The 20,546-nt window shown below is 39.5% G+C and overlaps 1 protein-coding gene across 20 annotated transcripts in view; it reads right to left on the bottom strand.

Moving 5' to 3' along the window:
* The window catches only part of ATP2B2 (ATPase plasma membrane Ca2+ transporting 2), a 440,214-nt gene that overhangs the window by 252,506 nt on the left and 167,162 nt on the right, over positions 1 to 20,546 (bottom strand). Inside the window, exons 1-2 of one of the 20 annotated variants that reach the window (XM_069769736.1) lie at positions 3,840 to 4,004; positions 3,100 to 3,465 (exon numbers count right to left, since the gene is read on the bottom strand). The exons of 17 other annotated variants lie outside the window; for them this stretch is intronic. The gene's annotated coding sequence lies outside the window, so the exon portion shown is untranslated. Of the gene's footprint in view, positions 1 to 3,099; positions 3,466 to 3,832; positions 4,005 to 4,307; positions 4,527 to 20,546 lie in introns of those variants that run through there. 2 more of the 20 variants (XM_069769739.1, XM_069769743.1) reach the window with 2 other exon arrangements.

The raw sequence follows: 20,546 nt of genomic DNA, 5'->3' as shown, positions 1-20,546 counted from the left end.
TCAAAACCTGACTGGACATAGCCCTGAGCAACCTGCTATAGGTGCCTTCACTTTTGGCAGGAGGGGTTGGACTAGATGATGTCCAGAGGTGCCTCCCAACCTCAACTACTCTGTGATTCTGTGACTCTGAAACCAGCTACCTTCTCCACCCATTTCACCTTCGCCATGTGTGGAAAGGAGACGATAGGCAAAAAAAAAATGCACAAACTCTTTCAAATAAAGCACAATTATTACTGTCGGTCCTCTTCTAGGTTTTCACATGAACTGCTTCTAGGATTTCTCTGATAGCCTGATGCACAATCCTTATACTCTCTAAGCGTGCAACGGCTACTTTAAAAACACGGAAAAACACTTTGCCAGTGGGATGAACTTGTTCATATACGATGTGGTAGAAGGGAAGTATTTTGTAACCTGGTTACCATGTCTGAACTACGCAAGGTCTGATATTTAAGCAGGCATCCCACCTCACTTCTGAGTCTTCATCATTCACTGATCTGCAGTGTTATGAAGGAACATGTCCTGCATTTTACAGTGATGCCAGCCTCTTAAAACTATTTTCCTATTATTGGGCTATTTTAAAATATGCTTCATTCCCAACCCTTTTATGATAAATTGATTCTTTTTCTTCAACTGCAAATCCCCAGTTTTAACACACAAACCAAGTTCATATATCAAGAAAAATAACATTAAAAGCATGCATTTTCCCCTAGACATGAGTAAAACCAGTAAAACTTCAAACAAAAAAACCACAGCTCTTGAAATTGCACCATATATTTATGCTTTGTATAAAAGGACACCAAACTTTACCATAAAAATTACAATAAAACATTACTGATCATCTTCATTGCTTTAATTATGAAATTAAAGCCTATATATTTATATAAGCTATGTAAGCCTAGATATCCTTTATTTGTATATACTTGCACATAAAAAAATCTAGCGTACAAAACACGTTCTATTATGCAACCATTCCGCTAAGGATATATTATCTTTGAACACAAGGTATACATAGGTGATATACAAGGATAAATTCTATACAGTCTTACAGTGTCGAGCATCCCTGCTGTGCTTAATAAAGCCCTGGCAAGTTGAATCCAAGCTGAGGTTTCCTAATGGCAAGCACAACGCCTGGACTGCAGGTGCTGCAGAGGCAGCAAACCTATCCCGGTCACACAGATTTCTGTTGCTCGATTTGCAACTGAGCCATACTGACAGGGAGCCTCCATTCAGAGTGGATTCATTGCTACCTTCTTGGCTCAACAAGAAAAGAACCTTAATGAAAGCATGAGAGAGACTGTCTTAAGCTTTAGCAACACATTTTAATATATGAACTAAACAAAACCACCTCTCTAGGAGCAGATGATTTAATCATAATCGCCCTTAGCTTTTTTTAACCCCTTTTTCAGTTGACGTATTATTCAGAAATGTGTAATTTTAATCGTTTTCTTTCAGTTGATCAGATCATGTATAATTTGAATGCAATTAATCAGCCAGAAAGGCATAGCAATACTTGCTAAATTCCAGTGAACTGTAACATCCCTCTTTGTCTCTCCTTGAAAACATAATGAAAAATCTGGCAAAAGGCAAGCTTATTCTCTATAAGGTTCCACCGTCAGGTGAACCAAATAAACCACTTTCTTCCCTTCAGAACGTTCTTTTAAGTCTGACCTGTGAAAGTATTTAATTTATTAAAAGGAGGTGGGTTCAATTTACAGAACTATCAGCTGCTGGAGTCCTACTGCAGTATAATGGGGTTTCAGTGAGTGTGAGAGATAGTTACAAGGTCACGACTTCTACATTTATTTCAAAATGTAACAAGGAATTACTACATACATGACTGACATTTGGCAATATGAACTACAGGATGAAAATTAAAAAAGTGAAAACACTTGTAACATTCCTATATATTAGCAGAATGCATACTCACATTTTCAGTATTCAGACAGGAATATTATTTTTTTTAGTATGATTAAAAAAATGTTTGCATCCCAAATTCAACAGTACTGGAAAAGATAAGCTGTATATTTTAAATGCTGGGGGAAGATGAAAGGGGAAAAAATAATCCTTCAAAACTATTTCCTAGATGCATGATATGAAATTTAACAGAAAAAAGCACTCACAAAAGTCACTTCATGGAAGCTCTTAAAAGAACAGTATGATACCTAGTTCATCATTACCGTGTCTTCTGTAACCTGTAATCCTACTGAGAAGCATGAAACTCTTCCAAGCTGTTTCAACATACATGCAAGAAACCTTTTTATATACGCAAAAAGCATGAGAAATATCATTCAATTTTGATTTGCAACAGGGAAAAAAAGAAAAAAAAAAGAGACCTTTTTTGTGAAAATGCAACTGTATTTACCACTGATGTGGGCCAAAATCAATTCTCCACAGAAATGAAGATATACAAAAAGGATGAAAAGAGGGCACACCAAAAAAAAAAAAAAAAAAAAGGAACAAAATATTCATGCTGCATTACTATACTCAACTTATCTACAAGCCTTATTTCACTGTCTTATTCACAAACTCACTCATTTTACCAGCACTACAGGGAAAATATGAAATGCTTCTTCACAGGTAGCAATTTTGATTAAAATGAGAAGAACACAAAGTAAAAGCTGTATGTGATCAAAGACCTGCTGGATACCTGAGTCAAACAGTTATTTCAGAGCAAGGTACAAGAGCTAGTCATGCATATGGATGACCTCTCACAAATTAAATGCTAATCAGGAATGCATCTCAACACACACACAAAAAAGCGTGGACTACGAAGTAGATCTGTAATCTCCTTTTACTAAGCAAAGACTAACAAAAAGCCCTCGTTATCAATTTCATACTGCATATATCTAATATTAACCACAAATCCCAGCAACAAAAGTGCAATGTTTCCATATTAAGGGTGCCAGCTCTCTTTCAAGCATCCTAACTTGTGTAATATCTCTGCAATCCTTTAAGAAAGTCCCTAACAGAACACACTCAGGAGGTCAAATGACCAGAAGTCCTTATAAGCATGTAGCTCTTCGGATGCATACGAACGGTAAAATGAACAGTTTTCCCATGAAAGAATGCACATTCCCTTTGAGCAACTTCAATACTTACCTTCCAGAAGGTAGGGGAAGTACGGGGCTAAGCATCTGCTCCTGGCTGCTTAAGTGCTCCAGGACTGCCTACAGCCATCCTCTCATTAGTCCTCGGAAACGACGTGCAATGCACAAGCAACTGCCCCAGCTTGTGTAGGACAAGTTAAAGTCAGTAAATCAGAGGTTGGGGAAGAGCTGTCTGCTGCCCGGGACCACTGGGCAGATGAGCTGCCAGCGCCGCAGGCAGGGATCAAACGCACAGAATCTCCCTTTACATAATAGGAAATGACTCCTGTAATCTTATGGTTTCTGTTAAAGCGTTGTGTGTTTCAGGAACAGCCAAAAGCTTTTCCATGCAGCATTCAGGGATTTGGAGCTGATTCTTCTTTTTTTTAAAAAGAAAAAAAAAAAATTAAAAAAAATCTATCTGTCAGAATTTTTAGTTATTATACCATACACCACAGAAAGCCTTTCCCCACCTTAGCATAGGAAACCTCATGCATGCTTACCAGAAATTACATAAAAGTCCCTGTTTCTTTAACAGTATTTTCTCATCCATTTTAATGGAAAGGCAACCTTCGGGGTTTTTTAATCTGCATGCCCTTTACTTTCAAACATACACACTGCAAAACTATAAGCAGCTCTATAAATAAACCCATTCGAGGATTACATATTTTCCTAACAAGAAATGTCTTCGCCTATCATAAGAGGACATTAGTTCAAGTTAGAAAAAAAAAAAAGTCAAACTGTACTGCTCACATTTTAGTGGTTTTTTTCTGCACTTCACCTCTGAAAGAAAAAAGGCACATCCGAGACTTATCGGCGACGATAAAAGCAAAATCTCATCCACGTGCTCTCCTCATCCCTAAACGAGAGAATTAATCAAAACCGAGCCCGTACGTTTCAAACGCAGCAAGATCCCACCGAATTGCCAGGCTGCACAGTCCCAGCGAAGGATCTCTGGCGCCGGAGCGCCTTTTGGCTCTGCGGTGGCCGCCTGACCTTACGGAATAACCCACAGAAGCGGCGGCGTTCCCTCTCCCGAGCTCCCCGGGCACGAACCAAACCCTCGGCATCCCCCCGCGCCCGTCCCCGCACCGCTCCCCCCGCCCCGGGCTCGCGCCTTCGCGAGAAGCGAACGGCCAAACGAACAAGCTCAGGACGGGGAAGACCCTTTATCGTTGCTCTCGCGACGCCTATTCCCGCGCCGGGGCTGTCGCTACTCACTCGGCCGCGGCCGCATCCCCGGTCCCAGCCGCCCTCCCTCAGCGCCGGCGGCGGGGCGCGCTGCCTCAGCCGCGCTCCATGAGCGGAGCCCCTCTGCAGAGCGTACCACCCCGCCCGGCGGCGGGGGGGGGCCGGGGGGGGCGGCCGGGGGCTCTGCCCCGGCATCGGGCTGGCAGAGGGGCGAGGGGCCGCTTATCGCCCGCCGGGTGGCATCGCCAGAGAGGGGGAAGGCGACGGCGGGCGCCGCTGAGAGGGAAAACGTTCCTCCGAGAGGGGGGAAAAAAAAAAAAAAAAAAAATGGACCGAACCACCGTGTTGTTGTTTGCGATTTTAATACCTCCCTTGGGATAACGACAGAAACGGAAGATGGCAAACGACCAGGAATACGCCACTTACTCAGAAGCGGGAGAGACCCTCAAGGACGAGGACCGTCAGGTCCCATCGCCATCACTGGAGAAGGCAGGGGGCCGGGGGGGGGCACGCAGGGGGGCCGGGGGGGGCAAGCCCCCCCCGCAGCCCGGGCTGCCGCGGCGGGGCCGGAGCCGCGGGGGCCGCAGGGTCCCGGCTTTGTTCGCCGATCGTGCGCCGGGCAGCGAGCGCCGGAGCCCGGCTCTCCGGCCGGGGCTGCGGAGCCCCCTTTGCGGAGCTACAGCTCGCTCTGCCTCTCGTGCTCCCTGTTTGTGAAAGAACAGCGTTGATTAGAGTGAAAATACAAAAAAACCGCAGTTATTGCAGGGCTGTGATGGTTCTGTTGCGTTTGCCTTTCTGTCGTGCCCTCCCAAAATCTAAAGCCCGTACAGGAGAAGCACGCAAAATAGCCTCCTCTTTAATCTGAGCTGGTCACATTATCATACGCTGTAACACCATACATGCATGCCAGTGTAGCTTTCTGCCCCTTCTTCTTTTCTCTGAAACCATATAAAATAAAGCGCTCTGCCTCAGCCTTACACTTTGAGGAAGCAGTGCGTTTTACTCAGAGCTTCTGACCACCTATTCTGGGTTATTTCTTTTAAAAAATCCAAGTACTAAAAATAAGACGGAGACATCGGTCCTTTAAAAAGCATAACATTTTCTGCGTAATACTTTATTTTTTCCAAAGCGAACGGCGATCAGTACATGTACCGTGTTCAAACTGCAACTTCCGATTCTGTACCTCAAACCATTCAATCCTGAGAGTGACTAAACACAGAAAAATATCATGTTTTTCTTAAAGTATGTATAAAACAACAGACATTAAAGTTGGAATCTTTTCTGTAGTATCCTAGGACAGCAGTGGTTCGTGACTTCACTCTGTCTTGGACAGTGGGCAATTGCAAGTAAGCGTACCTCCCTGAGCACTAATAGGAGTAGCTGTGCTGATGCTCTGTCATCCTGCCTTACTCGCTGCTCAGAATATCAATTCAGCCAGTTAAACCAAAAGTCTGTACTGCACTGCACCAAAATGGAAGCTATTTAAAAAAAAAAAAAAAAAAGGCTAGGATCATTGATCAGGAGTTTCATCTATGCTGATCAATTTTTTTTTAATGAAGTAAAATGGAAATCGGGACTAGGATCAATGCAGATTTTTCTCATGTGAAACTGTCTTTATCATCAGAAAGCTACAGGCAATTGCATGCATGGCAGGACACTCTATGCAGTGACTTTGTGTTATATTAAGCAGAGAGACATGTCCTCGTTTTTCTTAGCAAGTCTTTAGTACAAACTGCAGCTTTAAGGAGTATGGAGTGCAGGCTCAAAACTGAATTTGAGCATTGAACAAAACAGTAACAGAACAAAAAAGTGTTATATTTAAGATGTGTTGTGCTTAGGTCCCAGACCCATAAATGTTGGTGACCTCTACTGCTCTGTCAGAAAAGCAGGAAGATGCTAAGATATTATGCAATTATTTGGCTACTGAAATTCATTTTTCTGGTACAAATTTTAAAGATAATTTGAAAAGCAACAAAAGGTTGATTGACACAGTACCAAAATACTTTAAAGAAGATTTTCTTTAAATTGTCTTTTCTGGATGAAGAGAGGAATAGTTTAAAGAAATTAAACTCAGTATAAAAACTTGTTCCATACATTTGGCTCTTGCCAGTTTGAGGACTGCTGTTCTCAAAAGATTGTGTGTCGTACTACAGAAACTCCAGCTCAGGTAGAGACCCATAATGCCTACATTATACTTAATCAGGAAATACTCTAACCCTCATTTTAGATTAACAGAATAGGCAAGGGACTAAGAAGAGGAGGAAAATAATGAGAAAAAAAGTTCAAAAGAAAAAAAAAATCCTCGTTTGAACTTATATTTATATACCTAATCCAACCAAGCAACTTTTCACATGAATATCCCCAGTGCTCATTTAATGTAGGGCTGTTGTAGTACCATACCACAAAAGAAGATGAACAAGCTATTAACCTTTTTGCTAGGCTCATCAGTTTGGAGCCTGTTCACAGTGCTGCGTGTATTCTACTGCTAGTGTCGGTGCTACCTTCATCGCAACGCTGTCATCCTGCTGCCACCTGGGCAACAGGAGGCCAACCACTAGTGCTGAGCTCAATCCCAGAAGATGCGCTTTCTGGAGTAAGAATTGAACTCCTATGTCATGGCACCATGCACAACACTGGAGCTTGCCATGGTTTTCAATCAAGAAGCTATGAATGAAGAGTCACATTATATTTGTCCTTACTTAAAGCTACCAAGTGCAAATTCTTCAGAAATGCTACAGATCCTTTCTCCAACTGCTAAACACCAGTGCTACTGCAAGTCGATGCCAGGAAGTCATCTGGTTCCTGCAATAAGAACGAGGTTCCAGCTGCAGGGCTTAGGATGTGCTCGCTACCCTCAAAGTCACTAAACCACTTAACGCAGGGAATACCTGCTATACGTAGCCAGTAGATACACTGGTATCTTACAACCAAAGCTAAAAGCAGCAATTCCACCCCCAGAAATGGGCCATCTAGTAAACAGTACCAACAGTAATATTCTGATCTCAGAGTTTAAGGGAGGGGGTTTTTTACTTTTTTAAACACAACTGTGAAAAAAGTAAAATTTTCCAATTCATTTGGCTTTCAGCATGTGCAACTCAAAATGGCTACAGTGTTAGCTGGTGCTTTTTCTAGATATTTTGTCATAAAATTTAATAGCGAAGCATTGCAAAACAACATAACGTGTGAACAGTGCCTCTCCTGAAATGAAGATTTGTTAGCGCATCTTCATGCCTATTAAAGCATCCAGTGGCATATTACTTAGCTCTGACAGAAGTACAATTTAACACCTTAACTTGGGGGCAAGGAATGGAAATGGAGCAGAAAAGGAGCAGAAAAATGGAAAGGAAAATAGAAAGATGCTTCTTGGAACTAAGTTTAAAAAACACAACAATGCTTATGGATTGTGAAAGGAATGAGACTAGCTGTTGAGCTTGAAACATGAATTGAAAAACTGTTTCTCTGGTAAAACTTCAACTGACAATTCAGAAGATATTCAGAGGCAAAAGAAAGAGTCTACCTAATTTCTTTGGAGAAAAATTTAATTCCATATGTGCTGGTGATAGACATCATAAGCACATTTCAAGGTCTTCACAAGATAATTAATGACAGGAAACGCAGGAACATAATTTTAATTCCTCTTTCAGGATCTTGGGGACCAAGACCTCCTTTTCAGTGAGGCTGTCCAATCAGAGGAATAGCACTGGAAATCAGCAGTAGATTTCTAATATTTTTCTAATCACAACCCAGATAGTTAAACTAGAACAGCAGACTGGCAGCCTTTCGTATTTTTAAATCTCATTTGCTACATTTTAAAAACAAGACTTAAATCTGTTTTCAGACTTGCTGTTTCTCCAGTTTTGTAACATTCTGCTGTAATATTTCCGCAAAGAAACAGCTTGCATTTCCAAACTGCGCAAACATGTTGTTATCCTAGGAAGCAACATGACCTAATAAAAGTAGTAGAGGAGAGGGACCTCAGAACACTCAAATTCAAGGACTTGCCCTGCTGTTTCTTGACTATGAGATGTTAGTAGGTCACTTGATCCCACTGTGCTTCAATTTCCCTAACTATAAAATAAGTATATTCACTGGTTTAAATTAGAGTGGTTATAAGTTGCTTGATTGGTTAACTCTTTCCTGCCTTTGAGGGAGGGGTATTTGACATACCTGAGTCTACTTGGTGAAGTACTGAAGGTTAGGACAGAAGAAGCATACATTTAAAACATGTAAGCTCATAGTCACCTTGAACTGTTCTATTATATCTACCGTATTTATTTTACTGTACAAATTACTACTTGTTCTGACTGATAAATTATCACAGTCCTGATCAGCTCACTTCCTAGACCAGAATCCCTGCTTCCTCAGTATCCGAAAGGAAACCTGCCAGACAGCCAACACTGCGGTTACCTCCCTTCTTCAGTCTCTACCATCTGATATCTATGAATACAATAATTTTTCTTCTTCCATTCCCTAACAGCCATGCCCAAAAAGAGCAGATGTCTACAGGGTTGGGCTGGCATTGCTGTCCCCCTCCCTGCCACAGTATTAGTGTTCAGAAAACAAAACCAGACTCTCAGGATCACCCAAGCAGGTCATTAGGCCCTTTCAAGAAGAACAAAACCTGAGAAAAGCAGAGCTCACTGGAAGAAGCATTAATAAGCCTGAGCTTCCCAATAAAGTTTAAGTAAACCTGCCTCACTGCCACTGTCTAACCAGAGCAATGACAGAGAAGCATCTTCACGGTCTCCTCCAAAGTGATCTGTATTTGCCAGAGTAAGCATCTGCAACATCTGATACAGCCAAACCTAAAGCCACAGCTGAAATCAGCTTCTTCGTGATTCAACAGTCTAAGATGTTCCGAAGAATATGAAAACAGTATTACACAAGCATTCCACCTTCTTTTTAAGTTTAAAGACAGAATCTTCCATATCACATGCAGATGAGAGAAATGATTTTTTTGACACAGAACAAATCTTAACCAATAAAGTGGCCTAACGAGATTTCAAGAATAATCTTCTGAGGGTGCCACAACTTTTAGGAACTGAAGAATGAGACAGTCAATATGCTTAGGAATCACTCTTTCATTTAGCATGCATTTAAACCCCATAAATGTGCCAGTCTTTGAAACAGGACTTGTGCCAACTTGTCTTCTAGCATTAACCTGTTTACTTAACAGAATATATCGGTACTAGTAAGGCGAGTCAGAAGTCATTTGTGGCTTTCCACCATAGGAGTTCCCTTCTCTGTGTTCTGGAAGGGAATGTTAGACTTCCTCTTCCATCTCATATCCCTGCTTTTTTGGTCCTAATGGAGATTATAGGCCCTTAGAGGCACTGGTAGACTACTGACATTTAAATGCAAATTATAGGATTCTACAGTTAAAAAGGATCACATTAGTTTGCATCAAACTACAGATTTCAGACAATCTTTCAGGGATGTTTGGAAATAGGGTTGAAACTTTGTATATAGAGATGGGTTACATGGACCCAGCTCTCTACCTCACCAAAACTATCCTCCCAGAAAAAAACAGAGAATTTTAGAATAAGAATTTTGGTTTGGTACTTTCTCCTGATATCACTGATGCAAAATACTGCCACAATGTTATGGAGGTTGTTTTTTCTTCTTACTGGCTAATGCTGTGTAGAGGAAATCACTTATCTTCAACTTGAAATGTATATTCAAAGCCAGGATGCATCTGAAGGAGTATCCTTTACTGTGAAACTGCATGTGACTACGATATGGATATGAATCTCAAGTTAAGTACCACCTTTACATAGCTAGGTCATGCGATGGCCTTGGATTGCACCTGAAAAAAGAAACCCAGCTTTATTCTATTTAAATTGCTCAACTGTTACAGTCATATTTCAGACAGATTAGAAAGTAATAAATAATAGCAGAGAATTAAAGTGCAACTATGGGCTGTTAATAATATTAATAAGAAAATGCATCCTCCTTTTAAGACATTCTTTAAGCTTTCGTTCTTCAATATATGGATTTTTCATACATACCTCGATATCCTTACTGTAAATCTCATTAGACTGACACAGTAGTTTCCATTGTAGTCTTTTTTAAGACTAATCAAATGGCTAAGAATTGAAGCCTGTATCAGCATTATTTAATATATTACTCTAGTAAAAGCAAATGATTAACATAAAGGGAAATAACAGTGCGACAAGGCTCAATCACTCTCAGCAATTAAAAAGGGATAACAAAATTTTAACAAACTATTAAGTAAGGACTTTTGATAGCTCAGCAAATAATGCAACTAGGATACATATTTCCTAGAAATTAATCACCTTGAGGGAATTACTTCTGTTGTGTCGAGGGTTTTTTTCCAATATAATAAGATAAAAGTCTCTGTATAGCTTATTGGGCAAAGCAATCTGACCTGTTAAGCTTTGTTAAGCCGCGGGTATCTGTGACCTGTTCTGCGAGTGGCAGTAATCATCCTGCACAGTGACGTGCACACCTGGGCAGACCCCAGGGCATCCGGGACCCCCATCCCAGGGGACCACACAGCCCCCCCTCGCCTCGTCAGGCGACTGTCCCCATGCCCCAACACCACCAGTCTCTCCTTGCTGCAGGGCCACAACGCCCGGTCAAAAGACGTGCAGCTCTTGATGTTCCTCTGTGTGGAAAGAAGAAACTGGAGCCTGCCTGTCACATAAATCACTATTAACCTCCGATGTGTCCTTCCCTGTACCACAACCTCCTACCTTGGGAAAAGCGGTCAGTTTGGGTCGGCTGGCATCCCCAGGGCTCCCCAAGCAGCACGGGCAGCCCTGCCTGGGGCTGGCAGCCACCACCTCACTTTCTGCGGTAACTCGCAGGCTGGCTCCGGCGCTTTGAAGGGTTTCACTGGTATTGGCTGGAACATGTTGGTACGCCCCGAAACGTTTTATACCAGTCCTGTCCTTCCCTTTCATGATAGGATTTGACAGAATGGCTGCACTTCAGCCAAAACAACAACAATAACAAAAAGGTGTTAACTTCAACAGATTGGTCCTTTCAGTTCCACTAGAACTTCTGGGAATAATTCTCACAAAAGCCATTCCAGGAGTTCAAACTATAGAGTCAAACCTGATCTGAAATTATCTCGACGGCTGTTTGTGCCTTTTATATATAAATACACTACTCTGAGAACTCAGAATTTCTATTCGCGATTATATGTAGATTTGAAATAAATGTTCAAATTCTTTAGCAAAGGGATTTCTTTTCTGCGCTTTACAATATGAAAGCTTAAAAGAATTATCAGTACAGATACTGTAATCATGAATATTTACTTACAAATATAACACATAAAATATACAAAAATATTTTTTCACATTATTAAATATTAAACTAAATATCAGACCCAAATCTTATTGTAAAAAAATGTACACGGTATATGAAATAAAAATACACTGCGAGTGAAGATTAGTTGGGCATCAGGCTTGGCTTCCGGACTAAACCATGTCATGAAGATCCATTAGCTGTTTCTTAATTCCAGATCCAAGACTATGACAAAATAATTGTGACAATTTTGCCAGAATTTCAGGACTTTAAGCAACTGAGTTTAGGGGCTTGCCAAAACACAAAAGTTATTCTAGAATAAAGGAGACTGTCTAATGCAGAAGAATTTTACATGTGAACAAAAATGTTATTGGAGAAGAAAAACCCACAATATCTAGTCTAGAATAACCCTACATCCAAACACAACTCTTGTGTGTGCCTCTTCTTGTTTTTCTTTAATTCACTTTCAAAGACATGGAGCATTCCAGAGTAAACACATCCTCACATTAATTTAAGCAGAATATACACATGTATGAACAAGCCCTAGACACATCACTTTTTGATCTTGCTGACCTGACAAATACCTACACTGCACTGTATAAATGTTTTCTTCAACATTTTATGAAAGATGTTTTTGACAAGGTAGCAACAGGAAGCAGAGCTGAATAGGGACTTGAGTGAGGATTTAAATGTCTGTCAAACCAGCAATGTAAGTAAATAGAAATATTTTCTAGTATTTCCCAAAGTGAACTAATCCTTCATACTATGCATTATTACAATAATCTTTCACCCGAAACATTCACGTGCTGCAGATAACTACATTCCTCACTAACAGGAAAGTTCTATTCCATCAGAAAGAGTTAAAAAAAAAAATATCCTTGGGTTTGGTCAGAAATGGGTCAAGAAAGGATTAAGGGCAAACAACACATGGTAGTATCTCCTCTGCCCCCCAAGGATGCTGTAAAGTAGCCAGGCAATACAAGAACTGAAAGACTAAGACAGAACCCAAAACACTTTTATTACTTATGGTAAATCATGGTGGATCACACCCAGGTTTAATCTACCAAAGAGCACAGGCTATGAAGTTTGAATGATTTGTTGACTAGATTTTTAACTACCTTTTCTCAGAGGAAGAATTGTCGCTCTTCACTCAGAAGACCTAACAATGCTCACAAACTAGGAATAAGTTTGCAATGGAGGAAGAAAGTGACAACTAGTTTTAAGCACAAAGAACAGGACACATTATTTTGCGGGGGGGTCTGGGGGGGGGTGGATTATAATGATATATTTCACTGTGGGTCACTTGTAAACTCACATCACAAACACGGGCAAACTCCTCTTCACAGGGCTACAGAGACCACAGGAAAGTGTTCTAGGACCAGCAGGCAAATTTGGGAGGCCAGAATTCAAGGCCTCATCTAGAACTTGTCCATCCGGATAACTAACGTCACCATCATGTTTTTCCAGGGCTGATTCATAGACATGATCTCTTAGCATGGTTTTTGCTCCAAATAAATCTGTTGGATGGTGTAATGTCCAGTAATAAAACCGCAGATCATAGTGATAAAATCCCAACCGCCTCTGCCTATCTGAGGCTGGCATAAACTACCATACTACTCGTTCTCTGGCGTATGCCCCTACCTGCTGAATATGTGAAGATGATGCTAACATCCGAATCTCCATAAACATATAACGAATGGGCAAAAATATTTTTTTTTAAAGTAGATTACTAGTAATAGGCAAATTTATTTCAATCACTCCAAAAAGAGGAACTAGAGGGGAAAAAAATCTGAAGCACTTGTAAACCAGTCAAAGACAGAAAAGCATCATTCTTTTCTCTCTCCTCTTTAAACTGTTACAAGGTGGTTTATGCATGGGCTGTTAAGGGTCTGATAATTTAAGACTATTAAGCATTTATCTGCCATTTCAGCTTAATAATTTTGAAAGAGTCCAGCACCATCAGATAAGCAGCTGCCACTCAAATTCTACTTAAAACAGCATTACTTCTTAGAAATTCATATATTTGGAAGGATTCCTTAATAATTTCTATATACAAATAGTCTTTTTTTTTTTTTTTTTTTACACAGTGTTGTCCTACAAAGATAAACTGCATAACTTGGTTATATATCTCGTTGTTCTGTTGTCCGAGTCAGACACTCCAGTCACTAAAAGTATACAGCTTATAGAGTTATTTTCAAAAGCTCAAGGAAAACAAGATAATAAGTAAATAATATATTTTCATATATATAAAATTGTATACAGTGAAACTACACAATTACATTCAAGGTTAGGATTAAGACATATATTTCTTGAACACTGATGTCAGTCTTCAAAGATGTTAGTTGACCTTGAGGACAGGAAGAAATTTTGCAGTCCTGCATTGTGTCCTCAACTTAGTTCACTAAAGACATCTAAATGTTCTGTGCTTACCTACCATAAAACAGTTAAACACAGATATCCCATATTAATTATATTTAATACTCCTAACTTTGATTTGTGGAGAGGAAAATTAGGTTTCCTGAGAGCTGCTGTAGCTTCCAAACATCATCTTATTCACAAGCAACAGAGATGCTTACAGCATTATGTTTAGATAAAGCAGTGATGAGAAACCTCAGCATATTATTTGTAAAATTAAATCCCGCTGAGGTTTTTTTCCTCTTGCCATTTCATTATTTCTAACTCAGGAACAACAACAGAAGATCATAATATATGTAAGAGATAAAATAAAATATATAATGAAACTTAATTCAGAATTCTATGTTTTCTACTTCTAAAATAATGGAATTTTTGTAAATACAACTGCTGTGAATGGGGAGAGAAGTCTCAAATACAAGCTTCCCAAAAACGCTGAGATATATACTAACATTGACTTTCAAATAATTAATTCTCTGAAGAAACACCTAAATGCTAAGCTGAAATATTCTTTAAAAAATGGAAATGATTTCTCAAAGACACATTTTACACTAGCTGTTAGCCTTTGATTTTTCCTGTTTTATGAAAATCCTGGGGTCCCCCTTAATTAATGATCACACACGACACTTCATCTACTCAATGCTGGCAGCAGTCCACGGTGCCACCTGAAGTGTTTGCATTCATTTGCTAAGGTATTCAGTTGTCGTGTTTTAGCTGAACCTGCCTTCAAGAGCTCTAAATTGTTTTAGAGCTGCCCAAGAGGTTGCTCTCCAGCAACCTGATCCGTCTTCCATTCAGCGTACTCACTAAAGCGAGTAACAACACCTTCAGTTCCCAAAAGCAATTTAATTTGCTATGAAGAAAACAGACTGTGCATTCACAGGCTTAACTGGAAAAAAAATTCATAGCAACTTTACACGATACTGTACAAGACCAGAGTTCCACCTATTATTTAAACTAATAAACGTACAGAATCCTGTAGCTGTCCAAAGAAATTTGTCCTAAGAGGCAATGGTATCCCTTGGTTGTCAGAAAGACCATTTTATAGCTAAATAAGTGTCCTGTGCATATGCAAAAGGATGAAACACCCATCCCACATCAGATTTGTAGCTGTACTCTCATTAATGTCATCTGAAGTCTTGCCACTGATGCTAGCAGAAAGCAAAACACTCCATGTAATCCAGAATAGTTTTCAGAGAAAATGTACACATATAAGAGTGATCATTTGTTATTAAGGAAATTAAAAAGAACTGGTTCCTGTGTCTATCCTCTAAAATAGTTGGGAAAGCGTCTTTGTGATGCCTCTTCATCCTCCCTACAAGATTACAAAAAATTCTGACACTTCTGAAAACAGAACTTTATTTTACAACATTTACTTTCTCACAGTCAAAACTAAAAATAAATTAAATATAATTACACAGTAATAAACTAAGTCTGTCACATTATTAAGAATCAGAATAAGTTAATTTCTTTTACAGTACATTATTTGAATGGGTGTGAAAGGATGTATTTGTAAACCAACTGATGAAAGAAACTCAATGCACTGGAAGGAAGAGTACCTGCTTGCATTTAAGTTTAACACTTGTGGAATCCTTTTGTCAAATATAATTTCTAGTTAGTGTTACAGAGCTGAGTAATAAAACTAGAGACCAGACTTAAACTGTGTGGATAAGGAAATTTTCCAAATTTTATTGGACAATACATTCCAACAGTTTAAAATAAATTTCAGTGTTAAAAAAAAAAACCAACCCAAAAAACCCAAAACAAAACAAAGCAAAAAAACCCACTCCAAACATACAAACCCACAGTGCTACTGTGGAGTCATCTCCATTCCATCAATAATATCGAAATTTATCTTTCATTTCCAAATAGCCAGATACTAAGGCACAAAAACTGTTACTGCCTTTTTCTACTGTTTACACAGAAAGTACTGATGATTCTGCTCTGCCCATTTGCAAGTTGAAGCTGTGTATCTACCTACCTCTTACAGAAAAAGAGCCATAAAAGGATGACCATGGTTATGGAGGACAGTGTTGGAAACCACCTGAAATCCTTCAATATGGTATTTAAGGAATCTAGTGAAAAAACATGAGTCATACAAATCAGAGATACAACATCAGTAAAGTTAGAATCTACAGCAGGATATTTAATATATAAAAGTTTTGGATCCTATGTTTTCTTGAAGGTAAAAATAATAACCACCACAAACAAAGGACAGACATCCTGAAATCACAGTCTATAAACCTCATTTGTAAGAAAACCTGGTTTCTTTTCTCCTGTTTCATGAGAAAACTTAAACACATGATTTATTTGGGCAATATGAATAGAGAAAGTGAGTGCAATGGAGTTACATCAGTAAAATATGCTATGTGTGTTTGCAGCAGCATCATGAGAAGAGTAAGGCAGTGATTTCAATCTTAATGAAAGAAATGCGTAACTAGTACAAGGAAAGAGAGGCCTGCACTTAGGTTTTTCTATCCCTTACAGAACCAATCCAAGTAATTATATTAAAACACAACTGGTGACTTGCACAGTACTTGTCACTCAGCATTCAGCAAGAGGAACTAAAAAATTTGCCACTGGACATACAAAAACCAGCATCAAGTTTAAGTAATAGAGTTTTACAAAGATTTAGTGACAACTTTAATGTTAAAGTTGTTAAGAAGATAAAGCATCATGAGTGAGATTAGTCAGAAGTCTTGATTTTCAAACCAATAGCCAATCTTTTATAAATTTGTCACCTAATGAAATCAAGCATCAATTTCGGTTTATACTGAGCAAATAGTATATTATCTCCAGAGAAGTGCTGAATATCGTAACAGTGAGATTCAGATCCTTTACTCCCTTCCTCTCTCACTCTGCACTTCATCTGTAAATAACCGTTTCCACATTTATAAGCTCTAATATGATCCCTGTGGAGATCTCGCTCAGATCTCCTACACATGCCTTACATAAAATGTTGCCTCTCCTCATCACCACACAATCAGCTCAAGCTCAACAAGACTACAGAGATGTATATTTAGCTGTAAAAGAATGAAAGTTAGCATAGCTTATGTTCAGTTATATCATCCTGAAAAATACTTGAGTGAAGAATGGAGCAATTAGTTTGTGCTGAACTGCATGCTGTCCCAATTATATTATCAGTATTCAAGCCAGATAGATACTTAAAACTAGGTTTGATAGTTATACCCAAAAGCAATGCAGGCGGCATGTCCTCATCTATCCAATGACTCTCTGTTTGCGCCTTCATTAGCAACTGCCTGCCACCGAGGCCGATGGCCAGGACAACACCTTCAACTCTGAGCTCAGTTCTACTCCTCATACTGAAACTACCTCCAAGATACTTTTTCGAAATACCACCTCAGATAAAGGGCTTCCTCTGATTCCAACTAAAACATTAATTGAGGCTATTTTGATCTCTGAACTCACACTTGCATAACAACTCTCAATTCTTCACAGCACTTAAAGAAGTAGGGGTTGATAATGCTTGATAGTTTGGGATGGGGGGAGAGGGGCTGCTCGTTTAATAGCTTTTCAGTGAATGTTTCCCAAGTTGGGTATCACAGACAGTTTGTATCTGCAGTAAACTTAGCCAAAGCCATAAACAAACCTATGACAAAAGAAGAGATTTCTAGATAGGAGGATGACCATGCTGCAACAGTATTAACTCAGGGCAAAGAAGATCTAGATTTCATTTCAACATCCATTACAGATTCTCCCTGTACCCTTGACCAAGTGATTTAGTTTCACAGTGTCCATTTCCTATATACATACATGATAGATCATCTCCAAATGTACAGTGAGGACAAATGGAAGACTGCTAAATACTCAGATAATCTTTCAGTATTGAAGGTCTTTCATAGACAGTTACAACATACTGCATAAATATAAATTAAATATTAAGTAGCCAAACCACTGAGGAATTTTATTGCACTCTATTGCATTGCAGCAAAAATTCAGAGGTGTAAACTCATCTTCCATGCCTTACTGAACATAATCACACAGAGCTGAGGAGGACTACAGACTTTTTTCAGTGAGTTCTTAAAAACACCAAACACTTTCTCTTATTTTCATGGATGAGAAAAAACTCAAAACTGTTCAAGGGGCCTTTATCCCAATTTTTAACCTACATACATTCCGGTCAATTTTCAGAACATAGACTTATCAAGCATGAAAGTAAATACATGACTGAGGTCTGAAGGAACTCCAGCCCCAGCTACTTCACTCTTCTGTCCGACCTCGTGAAACAACTCCTACTTTTCTTGCTTACCTTCCACATCTCATATTCTTGGCTCCTTGTGTCAGGATGACCCCTATTAATTCAATTCTTTTTCCAGATCTTTTCAGATATAAAACTGAATTGTAACTGCTTAGTTAGATTTCAACTAGGGTCTCTTAAAAAAACAAACAAACAAAAAACCAACCCCACACTCTTCAGAACACACACAATTTTTGTGTTAAGTGAATGTAAAGTTTCTGTATGCATTGAGCAACACCTAGAGCATCTCCTCAAATCCCTACACATAGAATCGTAGAATCATTTAGGTTGGAACAGACCTTCAAGATCAGTGCTTCCAGAACACCATAAAAACCCTCCAGTATTAGGGGCTTTTTTTCTACAAACACCTTTTTACAATTCTGTTTCTGTCTTCTGTGAGCTCCTAATAACAAGCACTGAACTGAAGAGTTTGTTTTATCTATGTGCCCACTATTTAAATATGAAAAACATCAGTGACACTAACAGCCCTGCTTTCTGTAGGGAAGGAGTTCCAAACTTACTTTACTCACGCATGAACACTGGCAGTAGGACCTCACCCGCTGCACCACCAGAATTGTTTCCAATCCTGCTCCACAAAACCCAAATCCCAGTGCAATGCCCTTATCTCTACCCACTGCCCTATTGTACGGGCTCGCTTGCCTGCATGGAGGAGCCGCCCATGACCAACAACTGTTGGCCTTCTTACCAGCAAGGTCCTGCACAGGATGACAGCGTGGAACGCAGTGATCAGGTTGCAGAGAAAGCGGCTCCCATGTAACAGCAGCAAATCAGGCCAATCCACTGAGCAGAGGAACAGCCTGCATAAAGGCATTTAATTTGTGCAGACTGAATTGGGAGCTGCCATTTCTGCACACTACTACTTTGAAGTGTACCACTAGTGACGTTAGTACCACAGTTTAGAAACCTCTGCTCCAAAAACATAAAACTCTTCCAGAAAAGATGAGCAGAACAGACCTATCAAACATTCCGAAATGAAAACTCCATAGAAGACACCAAAACGCCATTGCCCAGACTGCTGGTGTCATTGTATTTCTCTACAGAATTTAAATCTCGCAGTCTAAGGTACATAGCCTTTTACTTATTAAGATGACTATCAAAACATAAAATCTTATGCTTCTGGCTGCACAAGTCTGCTTAAAGGCAGAAAAACATAAAAGCAAGGAATTTTAATGTCAGTCATTTTTTTCAAGGGAATGCTAAACAGCAAGCAAAACAAAATTTAAAAGCTTTTAGAATTGTTTCTGTGCAGATTTCAGCAGAAACATCCAGATCGAGTGCTTAGCTAGCATGACTGGAAATTAAAAAAAAAAAAAAAATTAAGAGATGGGGAAGAAACTGCTCCCCCACCCATCTTTCCAATGTGGCAGCATTTCCTATTTCCTAACAGCTTGTTCTACTGTTTCTCTCTCACATTTGTAAACAGAATTTAAATCAAAGAATGCTGCTATTCTTTCTGTTCTACAAAAGCAGCCATTACTGATACAAGTGTGTTGCTTGGGACGCTCTTATTAACTTTTTACTTCGCGATACCACTCTTCTTTCTTGTTCTGGGTTTCTTCGTTGGGTGCACAGGTAGCATCCAAGTGAATGAGATATCAACTGTAGAAAAAAGTAAATGGCATTTTTGTTCCTTTTTTTTTTTTCCTAGTTAATTTCTGCACTGTTCTTTTTTTTTTTGTCAGTCCTTCCTGGTAAGACAACAAATTCATGCTCTTATAAAAGAGGTATGAGTAGTTGTTGCCAGGTGACTGGCATATAACTGATAAGAGTCCAATTAGCCAAATCTTCTCATAAGCATAGCTATATTATGGAAGTAACAAAGAAAGAAGAATAAAAAATTGTTTTCTGGTTCAAGGTCCCCTTTGATTTGGATTTGCTTTTATTGTTACTTTGATTGCAGTTTTGCTTCCCTTCCCTATTGCAGAGAAAGCAAATACCTGTGTTTTCTTCCACAGTGTCTAGCTTGCAACACCCGTCTCCTTAATTAACCACTCCATAGTGTGCAGAGAGGGTTTGAAAGACTTAAGGCCCTGTTCTGCTCTGACCTACCATGCTAAACCTACTGACGTCAGGTGAAATTAGGTCAGCATAAAAGTGCTAGTGAAGGGGAATAAAATCCTGTCTCTCATTTCTCTCCTTGAAACAGCAACCAAATCAGGGGCATTATTTTCAGTCTTCCATCCTGTATGGTTGCGGTAATTTGGATTTTCTTCTACTTAGCTGAGCAAGTGTGGGGGGAGGAGGAGGGGGAGGAGGAGGGGGAGGAGGAGGAGGAAAAAGGTTACTAATCTCTTTAGAAAGCAGCA

This window comes from Haliaeetus albicilla, chromosome 24, assembly GCF_947461875.1.
Source record: "Haliaeetus albicilla chromosome 24, bHalAlb1.1, whole genome shotgun sequence".
NCBI lineage: Eukaryota > Metazoa > Chordata > Aves > Accipitriformes > Accipitridae > Haliaeetus > Haliaeetus albicilla.
Note: the sequence above shows the minus strand (reverse complement) of the source record. Positions and strands in the feature narration are given on the sequence as shown.